Here is a 12,807-nt window from a genome sequence, read left to right as displayed (position 1 = left end):
GATCAGAGACTAAGTTTGCCAAATTAGAAGTATTTTGTTCAGAGTTCTCTATCTGTTACTGAGTGGGTGATGGAAAAGGTTTATTATTGTTAAACCTGTTTCTTCCACCATTATTAAAGCCTTGTTGAGGCTTTTGATCCTTCCATGAGAAATTTGGATGATTTCTCCATGATGAGTTATAGGTGTTTCCATAAGGTTCACCTAAGTAATTCACCTCTGCTATTGCAGTGTTCTCAGGATCATAAGCTTCTTCTTCATAAGAAGCCTCTTGAGTACTGTCGGATGCAGCTTGCATTCCATTCAGACTCTGAGAGATCATATTGACTTGCTGAGTCAATATTTTGTTCTGAGCCAATATGGCATTCAGAGTATCAACTTCAAGAACTCCCTTCTTCATAGGCGTCCCATTACTCACAGGATTCCTCTCAGAAGTGTACATGAACTGGTTATTAGCAACCATGTCAATGAGTTCTTGAGCTTCTGAAGGCATTTTCTTTAGGTGAATGGATCCACCTGCAGAAGTATCTAATGACATCTTTGATAACTCAGATAAACCATCATAGAATATATCCAGGATGGTCCATTCTGAAAGCATGTCAGAAGGACATTTTTTGGTCAGCTGTTTGTATCTTTCCCAAGCTTCATAGAGGGATTCACCTTCCTTCTGTTTGAAGGTTTGAACATCCACTCTAAGCTTGCTCAGCTTTTGAGGAGGAAAAAACTTGGCTAAGAAAGCCATGACCAGCTTATCCCAAGAGTTCAGGCTGTCCTTGGGTTGAGAGTCCAACCATATTTTAGCTCTGTCTCTTACAGCAAAAGGGAAAAGCATGAGCCTGTGGACTTCAGGATCTACTCCATTAGTCTTAACAGTATCACATATCTACAAGAATTCAGTTAAGAACTGAAAAGGATCTTCAGATGGAAGTCCATGAAACTTGCAGTTCTGCTGCATCAGAGAAACTAATTGAGGTTTCAGCTCAAAGTTGTTTGCTCCAATGGCAGGAATGGAGATGCTTCTTCCATGTAAATTGGAATTAGGTGCAGTAAAGTCACCAAGCATCCTCCTTGCATTATTATTATTTTCGGCTGCCATCTCATCTTCCTGTTCGAAAATTTCTGAGAGGTTATCTCTGGATTGTTGTAATTTAGCTTCTCTTAATTTTTTCTTCAGAGTCCTTTCAGGTTCTGGATCTGCTTCAACAAGAATGTTCTTGTCCTTGCTCCTGCTCATATGACAAAGAAGAGGGTACAGAGAAAATAATAATAATAATATGGATCCTTTATACCACAGTATAGGGATCCTTTTGTGAGTGGAAGAAAAGAGGGAGACAAAGAATGTGATGTAAAGAAAGAAACACAACTGTGAGGAGGGCAGAGATGTGAGATGAGATGTTAGTAAACGAATAAATAAATAGAATGAGATGGGTGAGGGAAAATTTCGAAAATAATTTTTGGAAAAGAGTTAGTGATTTTTGAAAATAGTTTTTGAAAAATGTTAGAAATTTTCGAAAATTAAGATTTAAAAATTAAAATAATTAATAAATTAAAAAGAAATTTTGAAAAAGGGGGAAGATATTTTCGAAAATGAGAGAGAGAGAGTTAGTTAGGTGGTTTTGAAAAAGATAAGAAACAAACAAAAAGTTAGTTAGTTAGTTGAAACAAATTTTGAAAAGATAAGAAGTTAGGAAGTTAGAAAAGATATTTTGAAATCATATTTTTGAAAAAGATAAGATAAGAAGATATTTTTGAAAAGATATGATAGAAATTAGTTTTTGAAAAAGATTTGAATTTTTAAAATCACAATTAATGACTTGATTCACAAGAAATCACAAGATATGATTCTAGAACTTAAGTTTGCATCTTTCTTAACAAGTAAGTAACAAACTTGAAATTTTTGAATCAAAACATTAATTGTTATTGTTATTTTCGAAAATTTGAAATAAAAATAGGAAAAAGATTTTTGAAAAAGATTTTTGGAATTTTCGAAAATAACTAAGAAATTTGAAAAAGATTTGATTTTTGAAAAAGATTTTGAAAAAGATGAGATTTTTAAATTGAAAATTTGATTTGACTCATAAAAACAACTAGATTTTTAAAAATATTTGAAAAAGTCAAATCTAATTTTCGAAATTTTAAGAGAGAAAAAGGGAAAGATATTTTTTTTTATTTTTAAATTTTTAATAATGAGAGAGAAAAACAAGTAAAATGATGCAATGCATGAAATTTTTAGATCAAAACAATGAATGCATGCAAGAATGCTATGAATGTCAAGATGAACACCAAGAACATGTTTTTAAAAAATTTTTAATGCAAAGAAAACATGCAAGACACCAAACTTAGAATTCTTTAATGCTTAGGCACTAAGAAGTCAAGAATGCATATGAAAAACAAGAAAAGACACAAAACATGCAAATGCAAAGATCAAATAAGAAGACTTACCAAGAACAACTTGAAGATCATGAAGAACACTATGAATGCATGAAAATTTTTGAAAAATGCAAGATGCACATGCAATTGACACCAAACTTATAACATGACTCAAGACTCAAACAAGAAACAGAGAAATATTTTTGATTTTTATGATTTTCTAATTTTTTTTGGATTTTTCAAAAAACTAATTGAAAAAGAAAAATAAGGATTCTAAAATTTTTAATGTGAATTCCAGGAATCTTGCCATATTAGTCCAAAGTTTCAGTCCAGGAATTAGACATGGCTCACTAGCCAGCCAAGCTTTCAAAGAAAGCTCCAGTCCAAAACACTAGACATGGCCAATGGCCAACCAAGCTTCAGAAAGATATCAGAATATACTGCTCATTACTTATCAAATATGTAACTTGCCTTTATGCTGATGGTTTGGAAGCCTCAGTCCAAATGAATTTAGACATGGCTTTACAGCCAGCCAGGCTTCACATGCTTCATGAAACACTAGAATTCATTCTTAAAAATTTTGAATCTAAAATTTTTTCGAAAACACAAGAAAAAATTTTTGAAAGAATTTTGAAAAATTTTTGAAAATAAAACAAAAAGAAAATTACCTAATCTGAGCAACAAGATGAACCGTTAGTTGTTCAAACTCGAACAATCCCTGGCAACGGCGCCAAAAACTTGGTGTTGTTGCCAGATCCAAAATTGGCACTGATGTTACCGGACCAAAAGCTTGCCGAAAACTCAAACAATCCCCGGCAACGGCGCCAAAAACTTGGTGCGCAGAAATAGTGATTACACTTTGATTATGTAAAATTTATCGCTCTTTCTTTCCCTGGTAATGGCGCCAAAAACATGATGCCAATACCATGGTTCACAACTTCGCACAACTAACCAGCAAGTGCACTGGGTCGTCCAAGTAATACCTTACGTGAGTAAGGGTCGAATCCCACGGAGATTGTTGGTATGAAGCAAGCTATGGTCACCTTCTAAATCTCAGTCAGGTGGATATAAAATAATAATTGGGTTTTCGAAATTAATTAATAAAATAGGGATAGAAATACTTATGTAAATCATTGGTGAGAATTTCAGATAAGCGAATAGAGATGCTTTCGTTCCTCTGAACCTCTGCTTTCCTGCTATCTTCATCCAATCAGTCTTACTCCTTTCCATGGCTGGCTTTATGTGATACATCACCATTGTCAATGGCTACTTTCGGTCTTCTCTCGGGAAAATGATTCAAATGCCCTGTCACGGCACGGCTAATCGTCTGGAGGCATCACCCTTGTCAATGGTTTCATCTTATCCTCTCAGTGAAAATGGTCAACGCACCCTGTCACGGCACGGCTATTCATCTGTCGGTTCTCGATCCTGCTGGAATAGGATTTACTATCCTTTTTCGTCTGTCACTATGCCCGGCAATCGTGAGTTTGAAGCTCGTCACAGTCATTCAATCATTGAATCCTACTCGGAATACCACAGACAAGGTTTAGACCTTCCGGATTCTCTTGAATGCCGCCATCATTCTAGCTTACACCACGAAGATTCCGATTAAGAGATCTAAGAGATACTCATTCAATCTGATGTAGAACGGAAGTGGTTGTCAGGCACGCGTTCATAGGGAATGATGACGATTGTCACGTTCATCACATTCAGGTTGAAGTGCGAATGAATATCTTAGAAGCGAAATAAGATGAATTGAATAGAAAATAGTAGTACTTTGCATTAATCTTTGAGGAACAACAAAGCTCCACACCTTAATCTATGGAGTGTAGAAACTCTACCGTTAAAAATACATAAGTGAAAGGTCCAGGCATGGCCGAATGGCCAGCCCCTCTGATCTAAGAACCAGGCGTCCAAAGATGATCAAAGGATCAAAAGATAATCCAAAGATGTCAAATACAATAGTGAAATGTCCTATTTATAATAAACTAGCTACTAGGATTTACAAAAGTAAGTAATTGATGCATAAATCCACTTCCGGGACCCACTTGGTGTGTGCTTGGGCTGAGCTTTGAGTGTTGCACGTGTAGAGGTCTTCCTTGGAGTTGAACGCCAGCTTTTGTGCCAGTTTGGGCGTTCAACTCTGGTTTTGGATCCTTTTCTGGCGCTGGACGCCAGAATTGGGCAGAGAACTGGCGTTGAACGCCAGTTTGCGTCATCTAAACTTGGCCAAAGTATGGACTATTATATATTTCTGGAAAGCCCTGGATGTCTACTTTCCAACGCAATTGGAAGCGCGCCATTTAGAGTTTTGTAGATCCAGAAAATCCACTTTGAGTGCAGGGAGGTCAGAATCCAACAGCATCAGCAGTCCTTCTTCAACCTCTGAATCTGATTTTTGCTCAAGTCCCTCAATTTCAGCCAGAAAATACCTGAAATCACAGAAAAACACACAAACTCATAGTAAAGTCCAGAAATGTGAATTTAACATAAAAACTAATGAAAACATCCCTAAAAGTAACTAGATCCTACTAAAAACATACTAAAAACAATGTCAAAAAGCGTATAAATTATCCGCTCATCAAGAGGTATTGTTGGGTGGGTGTTGATATGATCTCTGTGTGGAATGTTGGTGAATTGCATTGTTGTTGGGCTTGTGACATCTCTAATCTTGGCCTTGATCTTGTTGATTTCCCCACCCAAAGTTTGGGTGGTTCTTCCAACCAGGATTATAAGTTTTGGGGTATGGATCATGGGTTTGGTTAGGTGAGTTCCCAATATAGTTGGCTTGTTCCCAGTCACCTTCTTCCTCTGTATTTACTCCTTCTTGAGCTGCTAATGAGGTGGTGACTGCTGCAACTTGGTTTCTTTCCATCTTCTTAGTAATGTCGGCCAGCTGCTTGGTGATCATCTTGTTTTGAGCCAGCAGAGCGTCCATGTTATTTAGCTCCATCACTCCTCGAGTGTTGCTCCTTTCAGAAGCAAAGAAGTAGTCATTCTCAGCTACAGTCTCGATGACATCTATTGCTTTTTCAATAGTCTTCTTCTTGTTTAGAGATCCCCCAGATGAGTGGTCTACTGCCTTCTTTGATTCATAAGAAAGACCCTCATAGAAAATGTGTAACTGCATCCATTCATTGAACATGTCTGGCGGACACCTTCTTGTTAAGTCCTTAAACCTCTCCCATGCTTCATAGAGAGTTTCACTATCTTGTTGCCTGAAGGTTTGTACCTCAGCTCTCAACCTGTTGATTCTTTGGGAGGGTATAATCTCGCCAAGAATTTGTTCACCACATCTTCCTACGTTGTTAAACTCTCCTTTGGGAAGGATTCCAGCCATTTAGATGCTTTATCCTTGAGTGAAAGGGGGAACAGAAGCAGTCTATAAGTGTCAGGATGAACACCATTAGACTTCACAGTATCACATATCCTTAGGAAGGTGGTTAGATGTTGATTGGGGTCTTCTTGGGCACTTCCTTCGAATGCACAGTTGTTCTGAACAAGGGTGATGAGCTAGGGCTTTAGTTCAAAGTTATTGGCATGTATGGTTGGCTTTTGGATGCTACTTCCACAATTTCCTGGGTTTGGATTGATGCAAGAGCCTAGAACTCTTCTTTCTTGCCCAGCATGATTTACTGGGCCTTTTCTGGCATGGTTGTGAGCTTCTTCTTCATGGTGATTCTCCATATTCATCTCCATGTCTGTTTTAAAATACTCTTCCTCTTCCTCAACACCAACGACTCTCTTCCCTCTTGCTTCCCTCCTTAATCTAAAGAAGGTCCTCTGAGGTTCAGAATCAAAGGAAGTTGAAGCCCAGCATCTTCTACCTGTCATACAATCAAGGCAAAAAGGCAAGAAAGAAAATGAATGTAGAAATTACTCTTGTTAGAATGGCTGTTAGTGTGAGTGGTACAATGTATCAAACAGTTAGTGGATTAGTGAACTAAATTGTAAACAATGAAGAAAACACAACAAATGGGCAAGGGAAAAAGGGAAGAAAATAGCTAAAACTGAAAGTAAATCACTCAGATGGAATTAAACAAAACAAAAAAAAATTGCTCAATCTAGTTATCTTCCAACATAATCATTGTAGATACAAAATCAATCCCCGGCAACGGCGCCATAAAGTTGATGCACGGAAACTTGTCTCTTGATGACAAGTCATCTTAGCCTAGTTTCACTAGTCTTTTTCTTTTGTTTTCACTTGAATTGTGCACTTTCTTGAGCTACAAGTAAGCTAATTTGGGTAGATTTTCATGCTTCCTTTGATTGAATCAACCATGTATGAATTCATGCTATTTCATGAGGTTTTAGGCTATAATTGTCACATATTATGATAAAATGAATATCTCATGATTTTAAGCATAGCTTTGATGTGTTTGGTTGATTAATGATAGGTGAAGAAAGCTTGGAGAAAGGTTGAAGCAAGAAGGAATGGCTAGGAGTAAAGAGAGGACAATGGAATAAGTGAAAATGAACCAGGAAGCAAAAAGCTGGACCAAAAGTTAGCCTCAAACTTTTGCACAAACTTTTGGGTGAAAAGTTAGCCCCAACGTTAGCCCCTAACTTTTGGGCTAACATTGGCACATGAAAGTTACTCCCTGGGCACCAAAAGTTTGCGCCAACGTTAGCCCCTAACTTTGTGGCTAACGTTGGCATGAGAAAAACACTCCCTGGGCACCAAAAGTTTGCGCCAACGTTAGCCCCTAACTTTGTGGCTAACGTTGGCATGAGAAAAACACTCCCTGGGCACCAAAAGTTTGCGCCAACGTTAGCCCCTAACTTTGTGACTAACGTTGGCATGAGAAAAACACCCCCTGGCCACCAAAAGTTTGCGCCAACGTTAGCCTCTAACTTTTGGGCTAACGTTGGCACATGAAAAACACAAAGGGGGAGCAAAAGTTTGCGCCAACGTTAGCCCCTAACTTTTGGGCTAACGTTGGCGCCATAAGTGCACTAAGGAAGGCCAACGTTGGAGCAACAGTTAGACCCCTAACTTTTGCACCAACGTGGGTATCAGCAAAACATGGGGGCTGATATGAAAAGTTGGACTAAAAGTTTGCCTCAAACTTTTACTCAAACTTTTACTCAAACTTTTGCAAAACTCCACCCCGGTTCACTTGGTTCACTTTGGTTCCTCTCCAAACTCCAAGAGAAATCAACCAAGGCCTCTCTCAACCCAACTCCACCAAGAGCAAAGGCCCAACTCAAGGCTTAAGATCATTTGAAGAAAGTGTATAAATAGGATAGAATTCAAGTTCTTAAGGGAGCTTTCCTTTTGAGTTTTCATAATAGTTTTCGGAGAGCTTTGGATATTGAGTGATCTTTAATTTCTTAGTTTCGGGGAAGGAGAATTCCACTCTCTTCCTCTTAGTTTTATTGCTTTCAATTTCAATTGCAATTGTCTTGGATCTTGGGTTGGAGAATTGAAGGAATTCTGTTTCAATCTCATCCGAAGATCTCTCTGTTTCTTCTACTTCTTATTGAATTTAATTTCTGTTAATTGTTCTTCATCTACTTTCTTTGCAATTTACAATTCCTTTGCAATTGTTCTTGTTGGATCTAGGAAGGCATTGAGATCTAGACTTGGTTATCTAGTCTCTTGGGTCCTGAGATCTGGATTCCCCATTTCCCATTCCCTGTTTACTGTTTTCATGCTTATTTACAATTCTGTTTTTAGATCCGGTTCAATCCAAGTGTTCTTTTACTTCTCTGTTGGTTGCAATTTACTTTCCCTCGTTTAATTTCTGCAAATCCAACTTCCGATTCCCTTTACAATTCAAGCTATTTACATTTCTTGCACTTTAAGATTCTGCAATTTACATTTCTTGCGTTCTAAGTTTCTGCCATTTAATTTCTTGTTCTTTAAGATTCAGCATTTAAATTCCTGTTCTCTTTAATTTCATGTCAATTACCCATTCCCTTTACTTTCCATGCAATTTAAATTCTGCAAATCACAAATCACTCAACCAAATCTTGATTCGCTTGACTAAATCAACCACTAAACTAAAATTGCTCAATCCTTCAATCCCTGTGGGATCGACCTCACTCCCGTGAGTTATTATTACTTGATGCGACCCGGTGCACTTGCCGGTTAGTTTTGGGTGTTTTGGAGAAATTCGTTTTTCCGCTAAAATATCCCATCAAGTTTTTGGCGCCGTTGCCGGGGATTGATTAGATTGACAATGATTAAGTGAGGTGGTGATCTAGATCTAGCATTTTTTTTTATTTTCTGTTTTTTTAATTTTCAATTAACCCACTAACTGTTTGAATTTTTGCTTAAGCTAACTAAAACTTCATTCTAGCAATAGATTGAAGTGTCACTGGTTTGTGTGTTTCTTATGTTCTGCTTGTATGTCAGGTACAAGAAGAAATACACCCATCTTTCATGAACAAGACGAACGAACTCTTAGAAGGTTAAGAAGAGTGGAAAGAGGGAAAAATATTGTTGGAGAAGAGGAATCAGAAGAAGAATTCCAAGATATGGAGGAACATTCAACCAATCCACCAGGTGGAGCAGACAACAACAATAACAATCTACCCCAAAGGAGAGTTCTGGCCTCCTATACCTTTGCAAATGCTAGACATTGTGGAAGCAGCATTCTCACCCCTAATGTCAATGCAAATAACTTTGAATTAAAGCCACAACTCATTACATTGGTCCAAAACAACTGCTCGTTTGGGGGAGGACCATTGGAGGATCCAAATCAACATCTGTCTACCATCTTAAGGATTTGTGACACTGTCAAGTCCAATGGCGTGAATCCTGAGACCTACAAGCTTCTGCTGTTCCCGTTCTCATTAAGGGACAAGGCCGCACAATGGCTTGAAACTTTTCCTCAAGGAAGCATCACTAGCTGGGATGATTTGGTGACTAAATTTCTAGCCAAATTCTATCCACCTCAAAGGGTTAACAGGCTGAAAACCGAGGTACAAACATTCACACAATCGGATGCTGAAAATCTGTATGAAGCATGGGAGAGATACAAGGCTCTGCTGAGGAAATGTCCACCAGAAATGTTCACTGAGTGGGACAAGCTACAGAACTTCTATGAAGGACTCACCCTAAAGGCTCAAGAATCACTTGATCACTCAGCTGGAGGTTCCTTGCAACTCATGAAAACTGCAGAGGAAGCTCAAAATCTCATTGATATGGTGGCTAACAACCAATATTTCTTTGCTCATCAAAGAAACCGCCAACCATCATAAAGAAGAGGAGTAATGGAGCTAGAAGGAGTGGACTCAATCTTGGCTCAAAACAAGATGATGCAGCAGCAAATTCAACAACAATTTGAGCAAATGGCCAAGAGGATTGATAGTCTCCAAGTTGCAGCAGTTAACACTAGCCAACCATCAACCACATGGGGACAGAGTGAAGAAACTCAAGAAGAACAACAACAAGAGCAAGTACAGTATATGCACAACCAAGGACCAAATGAAGTATATGGTGATACATACAATCCATCCTGGAAGAACCACCCAAACCTCAGATGGGGAGATAATCATACCCAAAACCAACAACCATGGCAGAGGAACTCAAACCAAAATAACCCAAGAAGCAACCAAAACCACAACCAGCAGCAGACCAACCAAAACCCCTATAGAAAACCTCAAAACAACTACCCCAACCCCAACCAGTACCAATCCAATAACCAACCCACCAACCAAAATGCCTATCATCCACCACCCACATCTCATAACCCACCTCAAGTATCACCTGAAGCCCAGAGAATCACTAACTTGGAGGCCGTGATAGACAAAATGTTGAAACACCAGGAAATGATAACCAAGAATCAGGAAGCATCCCTGAAAAGCCTAGAGAGACAGATGGGGCAAATCTCCAAGCAGATTTCTCTTGAGAGACCTTCAAGCTCACTGCCGAGTGACACAATCCCAAATCCTAAGGAAGAATGCAAGGCAATACAATTAAGGAGTGGGAGAACATTGATGAGCAACAATGCCACTACTAAGAAGCAAGTAGAAAGTAGCAAAAGACCAATAGAAGAGGAACAACCAACACACACAGAGGAAGCCAATGATGATGATGCAATGGCAAGCAAGGAAGCCTCAAAGAAAACTCAAGCAAAGGGGGAACAACCAAAAATTCCAAAAAAAGGGAATGAAGCAGTTGAAAAGCCAACCAAGAATCAAAAGCAACAAGTAGAGAAAACCTTTGTACCTCCACTGCCATATCCCCAGAGGTTCAACAAAGAAACCAAGGACCAGCATTTTCACAAATTCCTTGAAACCTTCAAAAAGCTGGAAATCAATATTCCTTTTGCTGAAGCACTTGAGCAAATGCCTCTGTATGCCAAGTTTTTGAAGGAGCTTATCAACAAGAAAAGAAGTTGGCTTGAGAAGGAAACCGTGTTACTCACCGAGGAATGCAGTGCTTTGATTCAAAGGGGCATTCCACCAAAACTCAAGGATCCAGGAAGCTTTGTAGTCTCATGCACCATTGGCAGAATAATTCTCAACAAAGCTCTATGTGACCTTGGTGCCAGCATCAACTTAATGCCTCTCTCAATGATGAGAAAACTTGCTATAGAAGAGCTTAAACCCACCAGGATGTCATTGGTCATGGCTGACAGATCAATCAAAACACCCACTGGAATTGTGGAAAATCTGTTGGTAAAGGTTGGGGAGTTTATTTTCCCAGCAGATTTTGTGATTTTGGATACTGAAGAGGAAGGAAACAATTCAATCATTTTAGGAAGGCCATTTCTAGCCACAGCAAGAGCCACTATTGATGTAGAAAAAGGAGAAATGATCTTCAGGGTCCACAATGAACAAATGGTCATAAACGTCTTCAAGTCAATGCAACACATTCCTGAGCAAGAGGATTATATGAGAGTGGACATGATAGAGAGTTTGGTGGAAGAAATGTTGGAAGAAAGTCCTCAAGAGCAAGAAGGAAATCAAGGGGCAACAAAGGAACAAGTAGCTGAGACTTCCAGTGAGCAAGATGAAAAACAAGTCAAGAAGGAAGAAGTACGAAAACAAGAACTGAAACCATTACCCACCCATCTCAAATATGCATTCCTTGGTACATCGGAGAGCTTCCCAGTAATCATTAATTCATCCCTGACAAAGAAGGAAGAAGGAGAACTTCTTGATGTACTCAAAGCTCACAAAGATGCTTTAGGATGGACCATTGATGACCTGAAGGGAATCAGCCCTGCAGTATGTATGCATAAGATCCTCTTGGAAGATAATTCCAAACCAATGGTTCAACCACAAAGAAGGCTAAATCCCACAATGAAGGAAGTTGTCCAGAAGGAAGTAATGAAGTTGTGGAATGCAGGGATAATCTTCCCAATATCTGATAGCCCATGGGTAAGCCCGGTTCAAGTTGTACCAAAGAAAGGAGGAATGATGGTCATCACTAATGAGAAGAATGAGTTGATCCCCACTAGAACAGTGACTGGGTGGAGGATGTGCATAGACTATAGAAGATTGAATGATGCCACCAGGAAGGATCATTTCCCTCTCCCATTCATTGATCAGATGCTGGAAAGGTTGGCCGACCATGCCTATTATTGCTTTTTGGACGGATATTCTGGGTATAATCAAATCGTGGTGGACCCCAAGGACCAAGAGAAAACTGCCTTTACATGTCCATTCGGAGTCTTTGCATACCAGAGGATGCCCTTTGGGCTCTGCAACGCCCCTGCCACATTTCAAAGGTGTATGCTCTCCATTTTCTCTGATATGGTCGAAAAGTTTTTAGAAGTCTTCATGGATGACTTCTCTGTTTTTGGTGATAATTTCAATGCTTGCCTAAACCATTTAACCCTTGTCCTAAAATGGTGCCAAGAAACTAATTTAGTTTTGAACTGGGAGAAATGCCACTTCATGGTACCCGAAGGGATTGTTCTTGGCCATAAAGTTTCAAGAAAAGGGATAGAGGTTGATAAGGCAAAGGTTGAAGTCATAGAAAAACTCCCTCCACCAATTAATGTGAAATCTGTTAGAAGTTTCTTGGGGCATGCCGGATTCTACAGAAGGTTTATCAAGGATTTTTCAAAAATAGCTAAACCTTTGAGTAATCTACTAATGCTTGATAACCCTTTTATTTTTTATGAAAACTGCCAGCAAGCCTTTGAAACTTTAAAAAACAAACTCACAACAGCACCAATCATCACACCTCCGGATTGGGAGTTACCCTTTGAACTCATGTGTGATGCAAGTGACCTTGCAATTGGTGCTGTACTTGGGCAAAAGAAGGGCAACTTACATCATGTCATATATTATGCAAGTAAAGTGTTGAATGAGGCCCAAAGAAATTACACCACAACGGAGAAGGAGTTGCTAGCTGTAGTTTATGCTTTTGATAAGTTTAGATCATACTTAATAGGATCCAAAGTTGTGGTTTATACTGACCATGCTGCACTTAAGTATTTGATGTCAAAACAGGATGCTAAACCAAGATTTATCAGG

General features: G+C 38.9%; 1 non-coding gene across 1 annotated transcript; it reads left to right on the top strand.

Annotated features, from left to right (window-relative positions):
• The first annotated feature begins 589 nt into the window (after window positions 1-589).
• LOC148577571 (small nucleolar RNA R71) lies at window positions 590-697 on the top strand. Its single transcript, XR_015903550.1, has one exon. It is a non-coding gene; the product is annotated as a small nucleolar RNA R71 (small nucleolar RNA).
• Window positions 698-12,807: the final 12,110 nt, after the last annotated feature.

The sequence above is a fragment of the Arachis ipaensis genome, chromosome B1, assembly GCF_059453495.1.
Source record: "Arachis ipaensis isolate K30076 ecotype BB chromosome B1, ASM5945349v1, whole genome shotgun sequence".
Taxonomy (NCBI): domain Eukaryota; kingdom Viridiplantae; phylum Streptophyta; class Magnoliopsida; order Fabales; family Fabaceae; genus Arachis; species Arachis ipaensis.
The sequence above is the reverse complement of the archived record's forward strand: the minus strand, read 5'-3'. Positions and strand labels throughout refer to the sequence as shown.